Raw genomic sequence first — 12,887 nt, 5'->3', positions numbered from 1 at the left:
GGGAAGGGAAGGGAAGGGAAGGGAAGGGAAGGGAAGGGAAGGGAAGGGAAGGGAAGGGGGAAAGATGCTTTCTTCAAGCAATTAACTGTAGATCATCCCTTTAACTGTAAATCATCCCTTTAAGGCAGTGTAGTCAGGGGTTTGCCGGGTGCTTTAGCAAGAAGATTAGGAACCAATAAAGAACCAATTCCCAATATGAGAAAAGGGATGACTAGGGGAGACAGTCCTCATGATATAACTGGATGTGGGCAAGTAAGTGAATCACCAAACATTGCAAAAGAAGATTTAGCTTTTTATATAAGCTGATTGGCACTTGTGCAAGCTGATTGGTACTTGAAAAATGCCCACAAAAGGATGGTGTCTAAGCATTCGTAAATGTTAGAAGCAGAAGTGGGAAAGGGACCGGGCACAGGTAGAGTTACAAGCTCTCGAAAATCCTGTTGCTAGGCAAGGGCCTCAAAAGTGTCAAGTGTTGTCAGTCCAAAGCACGATGGAAAATCAGAGCATTTCAAGTGTTGCAGATTTTGTATTCTCCCCTTCAGTTTTCCAGTTAACCTGTTTTCAAAACCAACCAAAATCTTTTCCTAATGATTTTTTGTTACTTAGTACACAAAGTTTAAGTAGAGAGCACATACTAATTCTGCCAAATTAAACAGGAGTGACGAAAGTACACTGTTTTGAGGAGATAATTAATGAAGCTTTCATTACCTAGCCACAGTAAAAATTAAGACCACTCAGATAGGTCTTACTCATTCAGAGATCTTTCTATTTTGGGATGCCAGAGGTCGTTAAGAACATGACACTTTGATCTCTTGGTCTGGGATCTAAATCAGTGTACGGCAGAAGTCTGGCATAAAACTGAGCTACGTCTGACGGAACAGCATCATAGTTAAAACAGTTTCCCTTTTTTTGTTGTTGGTTCCTCCTCCTCTCCCCCATTTCTTTTATTGTATTCAGACATAACATTTTGCAATGTACCAATTTTGGTAAGAAAGCCCCTTTTTCTTCCCATCAAACTTAGTCTGCCCAGTTTTTTAAGTAAATGTTGGTTTGCCTGAGCCCATCTGACCCTAAAATCATGAAGTTATGTTCAAATAAAATTTAAAAGTTTATGCTTGAGCGTATTTCAACTGTACAGAGAGGGCCAAAACACCACCAAGTTCTGACATATGCATGAGTCTGATCTAAAGTTGAGGAATGTTTGTACCTGGAATATGAACTAGAAAATATCAGACAAATGCTGCTAGTCATGCAAGCTGCTACTCAAACCACTGCCACCCTGAAGAGAAAGTTACTATATGAAATAGCACTAAGACCTTCAGACCTGCAGGAAAACTGTAAAATGCAGATGTAGGAAGATGGCTTAGGCAGCAGCACCCAGCCTGACATGGCAGAGCACCAACTAAGCACTAGTGTGTGAGGACTGCTCTTTGCACCAACTCCTGTTACTGTGTCCTTGGATGGTCTTTGCATATGTCCAGTCTCTCCTGTTGGGGACACATCCATTAGAAATCTACAAAGTTCTGTCTCTCCTCTGTTGTCCTATCAAAGCAGACATGAGTGATAAAAGTGATGAAAACAGCAAAAATTAACACACATTGCTCCCCTGTAACACCAGTAAAAAGGAGGACACCTGTCCTCCTTTTGGACTCCTATATGGGGCATCAAATTTTCATGAGTTAAAATCCTACTTGGAGCAAGCATAACACCTGGTAAACCAGACTTCCACAAGACTGCTTTAAAGTAGTGCCTTTCTAGTTAGACAGTGGTATTTTTGTTTTTTTCCTTCCAACCTACCTACAGCTTCAAAATCATTTTCTTGTACTCTCCTGCTTACTTCTACCTCACATTTTTGCTACTTTCTGCAACTGAAGAGTCTGAAAGTTGAGTGTGCTTCTGTCTCTTCCATCTAGCAGCCTGTATACTAAAACCAGCATCCTTTTCCCACTCTCCAAAAGCAGTTACTGCTTCGTGCCCCTGCGCCGCACAGAACACAAATCTGCTAGCTGCACTCTGAAAGTGAAAGAGAAGAACAGATCAGAAAAAAGGAGTAGGCACTGTACCCTACCTGAATAGGGGATGTGGCCTAGCTCTGTAAAGAACTGGGCCAGTTCTGCAAGGGATTTCTGGCTAATGAGGATGCTGGAAGTCTGCATAGAATTGTTGCTATCCCAGTTTGTGATCAAAATGCTCAATGATCAAAATCACTTTAGGATTATTGAAGAAGAAAAATATAGCAATAGGTTATCTGTTGCTTTCTTAACTCTTATAAATACAGTACAAGCATCATAATATTAGGTAACAGCAGTGACTGTGAAATTTAACATTCCAGATAAGCTTGAATGCTATGTATTGTATGATATGACATACTAGTTGAAGTCATAGCTTGATTTGGTGACTGGTCTTAATTTTTATAATAACAGACAATTCCTGAAGTAGTCTTTTTATTAGAAAAGAAGAAAAAAATTGAACATTTCCTCTTCTCTCTTATGTAGCCTGAACTACACTGTGAATGAATGGAATAAATTATTCTGTTGAATTAGCAACTCAAAGTAAAAGATGGCTGATGCAGAGAAAGAGCAATATGAAGACAGAACATTACCCTGTTGCTTGGGAGATAAATATGAATGTGTTTGATTTGCTATACCCTTCCTTCCTACTGTTAGACAATTCACAAGCAGTATTGACTCTGCAGATGAAAAGAAAAAATAAACTTCACCATCTTTGGTGGGCTTTTTTGTTTGGTTGGTTTATTAATATAAAATACTCTACAGTGCCTCAATTCCTTAGGTCATAACTTCGTATGCAGTTTGAAACATTAATTGTGTTTGCAATCCATTAGTATCAACATTCATGCTTTAATTGATTCTCCATGCAAGTGAAGTATGACCTCCCTCTGAATCACTATGTGATGACAGCACTGCAAAATCACACCATAGCTAACATTTTAAAAATGTTTTTCTTAGCCAAATCCTCATCTGTTTCTGCACAGGGGATAGAGAGGTACATGTTCTTAAGCACTTGATGCTGTAATACCAGGAGACATGCTACCAGCCTACTATATTTGTATTTTTGGACAACTGCACTGAGGCTTGAACAGACAGTATTGAAAGGCATTTGGACATTGTAATAGAGGGTTATCAGCTTCCTAGTGTAAAATTCAAGTTTTTTCCTGGCTCCTAAACACATTCATCTTCCCTTGTGTACTTTCCCACTCAATTTCTGTTAGAACACTCAGTGGGTGTAAACATCTGGTTGCCAGCAAAGAAATATAAAATTAAGCAGTCTATATATCTGTCTGTCTCGTAGCGCAGATAAAATAAGCCAATATGAACCATTTCATTTATCCTCTACTGACTATCAAAAAGCTCAAAGCCTCAAGTCTTCACATTAAAAATCAAATCTTAATTCTGTAGTCATTCTATGTAGCACTGTTTCTTAGGAAGATTCCTTAATCTGAATCACCATATGCAGATAAGATAGGATATATACTTTAGTATAACATTATGTAGTTTTACAGTGAAGATCTTGAGGCTGAGATTTAGGTATTAAGGGGGAGAAAAGTCATTTTGAAGAAGTTTTGTGTGATCTCGTGTATTCAACTCTGATTTTTAGCTGAGTTGGATCAGATGTTTTTAATCCTAGCTGTTTGGAAGAGGAAGTCCAGACAAATGGATGCAAATCTCAGACTGGGAATCAATCTTCCCTTGTGAGCTTCTGTGAGGCATTACAGAAATAAGGTCTGCCCTGATCAATTATTTTAAATTCTATTTAGAATTGTAAAATACCTTTGTTTTCTGCTCTTTAAATTCTGATCTCATGATAATTAAAAAATCGTTAAAGAAACAAACTGGGACACCTGAATATTTACATCATTTGGCAGAATTTCCCCATGATCCCACCAGAGTTGCTTCCAAAAGCAAATGGTCTGTGGCAAGCAACTGCATTTTGAGAGTTTTTAACTTTAATTCTTAACACAAAATATTCCTATATACATCGAAAATTGCTTTAAGTTGTGGCATTTAAGGGGTTGTCCTCTGTATAAAAAAAACGAGGATTAGCTATACTGTACATACTGTAATTCTGTTCCTTCACCTAAACAACATTTTCCTGCTGTAAGTTGCATCCAAAGTGAGTTTTTTGTCCTTTGTTAACAATCCACCCTATAATATTAGTGATAGGGCACTGAGTCTGGTTTAGCTGGTTTTATTCCTTGTTTCTGTGAAGTAGGCAGCTGCTGAATGTCACAAGGAACCATGTAACGCGGAGCAACAGGAGAGTGGCTGTTTGCTGCAAAGTGTTCTTTGGGCTACTGGGCTTTTACCACTTCCAATTGTAGTTTATAACAGAGAAAATAGGGAAGGAAAGAGCTGAGTAAACAAGCTGGAAACTGTTTTTTTTTTTTTTTTTTTTTTTTAATGCAGCTATTAAACAATGTGAAGCCTGGTAAGAACCATCTTTACCATTCATATTGCTGTATATATTGCAAGAACAAGTTCTTATGTCAGTGTCCAAATGATTGCCAGTTAAAAATAATCTCTCTTCTGTCTGAGCGTTCTGTCAGTATATGGATGTTTCCTTTACTTTTCCTCTTCCATCACTGATGCAGCAGAAAGTATTTTACTCACAAGTGTGGAACTGAGAAGGGTCTTGTACCAACCACATTAAGGGACCATCTGTTAATATTTTTCCACATTCTGTGGGACACAGCTGGAAATACCTCTTGGAATTGCTGCCTCTTTCAGTTTCACTTGGAGAGAAAGGAAATGGACTCCCTAAATTCAGTGCCCACATCCAGATTAATTTCCAGAAGGCTGCTTTTGCAGTTTTCCCCACTTTTTCTAGCCCATGGAGAGCCCCAACTAACACACTTGGCCCCTCTACTGAGCAGGGGCTGTATAGCTGCGAATGAACTTTATTTTCTCCTCTTGCTTAAAATCACCTATGTTTTTCATGGCACTACCCTCCTACTAGTCTGGTTTAGTACTGCTGAGCGTTCCCAAGAAATTTAAACCTTATGCTGCTGCAGCCCAGTGGATTTCAGGGATGTCTGAAGACAGTGGACAAATCTTAGTGCTCTACTTAGAGTTGTAGGTGACGAAAGAGAACAGGTATATGATAACAGCAGGCAGGCTGTCTTTCTACGTCAGTGGATAGAAATGTTGCTTCCTGCTTGTGTAGCAAAAGAAAGTGATGACAATGCCTTCTAGTAGGATACAAACAATACAGAGCAGTAGCTGGTAAGAAGAAGGAAAACTGGCTCACCCCTTCCAGTGACAGCCCAAGAGGGACACAGTCTCTGCTATAGAAGTGCTACTCCCTCAGCTGCCATCTCTTAAATGTAGGTGAGCAGGGATGGATCCAGTCTCCACCCTTTCTGGTCACTCAGGTGCATTGCTGTGTTGGCCTTGCCTTTTCACCTGCTGCTCAGCCTTTGGTTCAGGCTGTAACCTGGCAATTCTGCTGCGCTGCTCTTAATGAGTATATTTTTTTTTGTTAAAAATAATGCACCTTAAAAAGATGTAGATAGTATCATTATGATTTGGAAATACTTAGAAGAGGAAAATAATTTTTTTCATATTTGAAGAAGTTTCATACTTTTAAAGCCAATGCATGCTTAAAACTATACAGTCCATTGCTTAATAGGGTTGTTTAACTTTCTGTCTCACTTCTGGAATCTAAGTATATGGCTAGAGTGTAAATATTTATTTTTTACTAAATTCCTCTTTCATACATATGAGAAACTCAGACACTTTTTCCACAAACAATGGTGGAATGTAAGATTAACAGAGGTGTTACTATGAAAAATAAGCTTGCACTGATACATAGTGATTTAATGGTTTCTTATCCGAGTGGAAAGGAATAATCAATTAGTTGACATTAAATTGCTATTCTTATTTTCTTTGTCTTTAGAAGATACTAAGATGATATAATAATGCTTTATCAAAAATCAATTTTATTGGTAGTAATATTTAACTTATTAAAACTCATGCAAGACACACTGTTACTTGTAGCTATAAAATACTTTCTGAGTGATGTATATGAATGTGTGGAAGACCATGCACTAAGAAGATGAGGACAGTAGGAAGAAAAACACTTTTCGAATTCTCATAGTAGTTGCTTTTCTTTGTATTTTCTTCCAAATATGAGAAAGGTTTGAGCTTGGGGGAGGAGAGGGTGAGGACTGACTTTTCTTGGAGGCTGCTGCCAAAAATGTCTTCACTTTCGAAAATTGCATCCATTAAAGAGATCACTACAAAGGAAGCTAAGAACTGCTTGGGAATTACTTCATCTTCAAGGAATCATCTAAACCAACCATCCACCTACCAGCAGTATTTCCGCACTTAACTGCGTCCCTCAGTACAACATCTAAACGTTTCTTGAACATCTCCAGGGGTGGTGATTCAACCACCTCCATGGGCAGCCTGTTCCAGTGCCTGACCACTCTTTTGAAGAAGAATTTTTCCCTAATATCCAACTTGAAGGCTTTCTCATTTAAAGATTCTCTGTAATAGATCATTTCTAAATTAATCTGAGTGCCCTTAAAACCTCCTGTACCTCCAAAATATGTCTTTTTGTAAGAACTGGAAGTGCCCTTTGTACCAGAACTGGTTAACTGCAGCAGTAGCCTTAATTCATTTCTAAGGCTGCCTGTAAATGGTCATCAACCTTGGGCTGTACACTCTGACACAAAATCATTATTCCTAATGTGGCATTATTGCTGAGATGTCCCTCATCAAATATGGGCTTATTTTGGATTTTGTGTGCTATTTCCAGTGCTAACCTAGTGAATTTAACAGTGGGTGAATCCTTCGCCTTTGGCCATTCTTGTTAAACACTGCCTGAGTATGTCACAGTATTAATGAGTTTTTCCACAAGTAGGTGGAAAGGATAGCCTGCAGATGGTTTAAAACTGAGCTGCAGGTTGCTTTGTGTATAATAAATTATGAGCACTTCTTGTCATTCAAACTTACAGCTTCATTTTCCAGTTAATTTTTCATAAACACTATACATGAACTAAATCCTTTAATAAAAGTAGTTCATAACCTCCCATAAAGATTACTCTCTAATGTATGTGCAAGACGAAAGGCGGAAGCATTATTTGTATGTTTCATTGCCTTGTTTTCAGCACTTTTTCTATCTTCTTTTCCCCTTCATGAGCTCCATATACTTCCATCTGTCTTCCTGCTGCCAGTATAGTACTAAATGCAAATATTGTATCAGGTCTGCTAAATCTTGAATGTTTTGTATCCTGATTTTCAAACATATTTCATATTTCAAACAATTTGAGATCTTTGAGCAGCCAATGTGTTCAGCCAGACAGATTTTCAAAACAAAGGAAGGGCTTAGTGCTGCAACTAACTTCTTTGTGTACTGGAAAGTGTTCTGGTACGGAAAATTAAAGCTAAACTAAAGCTAAAGCTGCACCTGTGACACCAACCCACAATTCTTAATTGCTAATTGCAAAATTTACCTTTAACCTTTCATCAGGATCCCCATAAACATTACTGAATGAAAAAAAGAGTGCAGATCATTACACTGCTTGGATTTATGTCAATCACAGTTCACATAAGTAACGTTAAGAGATGAATAACAGCAGCTGAGCTGTTTGGAGATACTGAAGTTAAAAGACTATCTGACCTGTGTGCACTGGGACTATTATGAGTATGGACCATGTGTTGAGGGCAGAAGAATGTCCCCTTCTCATAGACTTCCAGCCAAGCAGCAGGACAAACACCATGCTCTGCTTACCCTTATGCAGCACTACACATATGCAGAGAGGCACAGTCAAAAAAAAGTCAAGAGTCAATGCATTAATTCATGTCCTGTAGTGGATTTGAATTCAGGTGGCTGAAGATGGTTAATTTACTGTTGGGGCCAGAAGTTCCTCATTTCAGGAAGCCTGAAGGCCTTGCTCTGCTCCTGGATTGATGAATTCACTTGTGATTCACAAAAGTATTAGGTCCAATTTCAGAAACAGAAGCTGGAAATACATAGCCTTGTCTTATGCTTCCTTCCTTCTTCATCATATGCAGCTACTGAAAAGTAGAATGGGTTCTTTGGCTTTGTTTCTTTTTCTCTTCCTTATCTTGCCAGGCACAGTCGAGGTGACGAATGGCCATAAGGTGCTAAGCTGCTGCTGGGTTAAACCGTATTGGGCCAATGCACATATGCTCATCCTCTGTTTGAAATAACATAAGGTGAGGAAACTCATAGAAGAACTACTACTGATTCTGTCCTGTTCTGCTTGTCAAAGAAATATACTCTTCCCTTAGGTGATCTTGAGCAGAACTGTTTGTAGTATGTTTGTGGTTATGGTATTCAAGAAAAGATGTCAACTTTCAGAACTGAGCAAAACTGAATTTCTTGTGTCTGGGCATATTTATACAAATGTGGGATGGGGAGGGAAGGGGAAGGTTGTTCCAATGTCTGTAATGATCTCTGGTTGGCTGCTGAGAGTTGGTAAAGGGAATGTTAATAGTTAATCTTGAAATAGTAGCTCGATGCATTTATTGGGCTTGTTCAGAAGCAGTATTGCTCAGCATGCCATAGCTAGAGATGAGCTATCGTGTTCTTTTCTAGAAGTGCTAAAGTAGTGCTGAAGTTCAGCTCCATTTCAAGCCATTTTTTCTTCCAGAGGGGATTGCTATCATAAAATCTGTAGACAAATCAGGGGGAATTGGTCTAATTTTCATACTAAAAAGGTGGAGGTGGAAGGTGTAAATTTCACTTATTTGTCTTTAAAAATCTGCTTTAATCTATTCTTCTTTGCTTTCCCTCCTGCATTATGGTGTTTCTTTTTATAAAGTATTTTCAGTATGCTCTTGTAAGCTGCTGAATGCAGCATAGGGGTCAGGAACCAACCAAACAGCAGTGATGCCTGATGGCTTGGACCAGTAGGCATGCATGCAACAATATAGATACAACTATAGATGAACACCTTATAACTTTAATTCCAAAATGTGTGCCTTATTTTCACTCCCAGAGGAAGAATTTCTCATATTTTCTCTGTAGATGACAAAGTAGGTGTTTGATTTTATTATCCTCTCTCCCCTGTAACTAATTTGAATATTAATGAATCAGACCTGTTGAGAGAATGTGTTGGTTGATATTTATCTTCATAATTATTGTTTGGAGTGTATCTCACCTCCCCTCATAGGCACTGTTTTGTTTCCTTGATGACATGGCTGTTTCATAAAGTGCAGGATGATGCTCTTATAATGAGCAACTGTATAATTAATGTTCATGAAACAAGGTGTTCATCAGCTCCTGAGCCTTTGCTGTTCACAGAGGTATGATCTCTATCTCTGTAATGCTCTTCTTTCTAACCTCCTATTAATTCATTTAATGCTGCTTGATACAGGATCTCAAGAGGACTGCTGAAAACATTTTTTCTTCCTTCTCAGGCAGCAGTATGCAAGAAAACACCTACCAGTTTACTTCAGGAAAGATTACTCACCTCTGTGAAGTATTTGGCCCCAAGCATTGCTAACCTAAAAATACATCTAGCTTAGTGTATGGGCATCGACTTCTTTTGAAACATCATCTTCTAAAACTGTCTATCCTCTGGACTTGCTACATTCTTCTGTTATTTCCTTTGGTCATATAATTTATTTATTTTCCTTTTCTTCACCATATTTTTCCCTAAGATTACAGCCATGACTTTCCTTGGAGAATCCTCTAATCCTCTCCTCTGCTTTGTACTAGGGCAAAGCAGGATGAATTAAGAAAGGTGAGAAGGAAGGTCCATGGAAGGGTCTGGGCTGTTCAGAAGGCTTTGAGAGCTGCCCCAGAAATGATTGTGAAGTGCTGCTCCTTTGCTTTGTGGAAGTCCACCTTAGCTTCAGGCATGAGTGAATCTGAGGCTGTTACCAAGCTAAAAATCATAAAAAGGACAGAGTGACTCAGAGAACACAAGGAGGTCTTGGGGGGGGGGGGGGGGGGGGAGAGAGAGAGAATGAAAACAAAACAAAAAAACTCAAGAACTCAAGTGGAGGGAGCAGGAGAAGATTAGAGGAATACATTTATTAGGGATATAATGATCAGGGGATAGTTATTATCACTAGTGAAAGTGGTGAGGTGCTGGAATAGATATATGGATGCCCCATTCCTGGTTCTGTTTAAGGCCAGGTTGGATGGGGCCCTGGGCAATCTTGTTCGCTACTCACTGTAGTGACTGGCAATCATGTCAGGGTAGGGAGATTGGAACTTAGTGATCCTTGAGGTCCTTTCCAACCCAAGCCAGTCTATGATTATTCCCAAAAATTTCTATTGTCTTTTCTAGTGAAGTAGTCCTAATATCCAAGTTGTTTCTTGACCAAAAATGTACTTATGTCATTCTAATGCAAATCCAGATGCTCTTTCCACAGTTTATTCAGAAAGGAGTATAGCACAGTCTATTTTGTTCTTCCTTTTGGTCAGTTCTTTGTTCTCATCTATGATGAGGGTGTATCACTGAGAAGTCTGTTATCAAAGGAACATTTTATTGGGAATGGAGATATAAGAAAACAATTTATTGGTCTAAATTAGATGTGTGCTTGTGAATGTGAAGCAAGTCCTCTGATATGTTCAGTAAATACTGCTGGGCATAGAATCATAGAAACATAGAATTGCTCAGGTTGGAAAAGACCATAAAGGTCACTGAGTCCAACCATGACCTAACCATACTACCCTAACTCTAACAACCCTCCACTAAATCATGTCCCTGAGCACCACATCCAAACAGTTTTTAAACATATCCAGAGATGGTGACTCAGCCACCTGTCTGGGGAGCCTATGCCACTGCTTAACAACCTTTCTGTACGGAAGTGTTTCCTGATATCCAATCCAAACCTCCCCTGGTGCAACTTGAGGCCATTTCCCCTCGTCCTGTCACCAGTGAGAAGAGACCAACTCCACACTCTCTGCAATCACCTTTCAGATACTGGAAGAGAGCAATAAGATCTCCCTCGACCTCTTTTTCCCCAGACTAAACAGTTCCTTCAGCCTCTCCATGTAGGCCATGCTCTCCAAGCCTTTCACAAGCCTTGTCACCCTTCTTTGGACCTGCTCCAGCACCTCAGTGTCCTTTCTGTACTGAGGTGCCCAAAACTGAACACAGTACTTGAGGTGAGGCCTCACCAGTGCTGAGTACAGGGGCAGGATTACTTCCCTAGTCCTGCTCACCTCACCATTCCTGATACAAGCCAGGATGCCATGGGCAGTCACACTCTGGCTCATATTCAGCCATCTGTCCATCAATACACCAAGGTCTCTTTCCATCAGGCAGCTTTCCAACCACTCCTCCCCAAGTCTGTAGGGTTACCTGGGGTTGTTGTGACCAAATGAAGGACCCAACACTCAGCCCTATTGAAATTCATGCAGTTAACCTTAGCCCATCGATCCAGTCTATCCAGGTCCCTCTGTAGTGCCTTTTTCCCTCAGGCAAATCAACACTCCCTTCCAAGTTGGTGCATGGTCAAGCCTATGCAGCATAAGGAATTCTTAGCAGACTCATGACAAATATTTCCATTCATCGAATGATTGGGGAAAAAATTATGTTGAAATCAAGCAAAGTCCACAGAATTCTGTAGCTCTTTAATGCTTACAGACTGAGCAACTGCACCTCTTGGGCAGAGCTGTTGTTATAGTTCATGTAGTTTCTTCCTGCAAAGGCACACTTGGGGACCCGTCTGACTGAACCCAGGACAGCTCTAAGTGAGTTTTTGATACAGTTCTCTGCAGGGGACTAAAGTGTGTTTGAAAATGTTTGTTTCATTTTCAATGGCTATGTATATTTAATGTCTTGATACATCTTTTTAAAGCACTCTAAGGTAGCTACAAAACAACTCACCACATTGTTTTCCACTTAGCTGACCTTTCCCTGCTTTTAGCAAAGCGCACAGAAGTGTAAACAGTCATTCTGAGTGCTGAAAGGGCAGGAAACCACTAGACTTCGTAAAGTTGTCCATTCTTTCCGCTCATTTCAGCCATTATTGCTCTTCTAGGAGCAGATGTATTTATATGTACTTATATGCTTATATGACAGGAAACCAAAAATATATTTTTTGAAATAGGCTTGCTTGTGAAAGTATTAGAGGATTTCCTCAGAATCACTGAATCATCGAGTTTGGAAAAGACCTCCAAGATCATTCACTCTAACTGTCCACCTATCACCAATAATTCTCAGTAAACCAAGTCACTCATGTCACAACCTCTAAGCGTTTATTGGGCACCTCCAACTTGAAGAAACTTGAACACCTCAGTTATGTTCCATTTCTCAGGTGGCTATTGAAATCATGAGATCATGAGATTCTGTCACCATTTAACAGATGACAGTAAGATATCCATGCCTCCATGGATATCTTATATATCCATATATTTCGTATATATGGATATGCATCCATATATACGAAAGTTTGACTCCACTTCTTTTCAGAACTGTCACTTAAGGCTCACAGTGATGAGCCGCTTAAAAACAAAACGAAACAAAACAAAAACAAACACAAAACCTCAGCAAGCTTGTGGTGGCAGCATTGATGCTGTGAGAATCTAAAAATATAAACCAGTGAAGGTTTCCAGTGATAGGTAATATTTTTGATTCACTCGAAGTGATGTGTCTAAAAAAAGGAACAGATATTTCAGCACACCAGCCCTCCTGGAAGACTAAAATAGAAGAAGGAACTTGTAAAGCTATATGCAGACATCGATAGGAGAAACATTACTGTTGACTGTGAAGGTCACTGCTGCTCTTTCACTGGAAGAAATGTTCTGCTCTGCTTGAAACAAGGACTAAAATTAGTCCAGACCCCTCTCAAAAGTCCAGTAATCCATGTTGTATATCGCAGTATCACATCCTGGTAATAAACTTGTGTTGGTGATACTTTCCGAGAGCTTGGTCTTTGCCA

The sequence above is a fragment of the Lagopus muta genome, chromosome Z, assembly GCF_023343835.1.
Source record: "Lagopus muta isolate bLagMut1 chromosome Z, bLagMut1 primary, whole genome shotgun sequence".
Classification (NCBI taxonomy): domain Eukaryota; kingdom Metazoa; phylum Chordata; class Aves; order Galliformes; family Phasianidae; genus Lagopus; species Lagopus muta.
Note: the sequence above shows the minus strand (reverse complement) of the source record.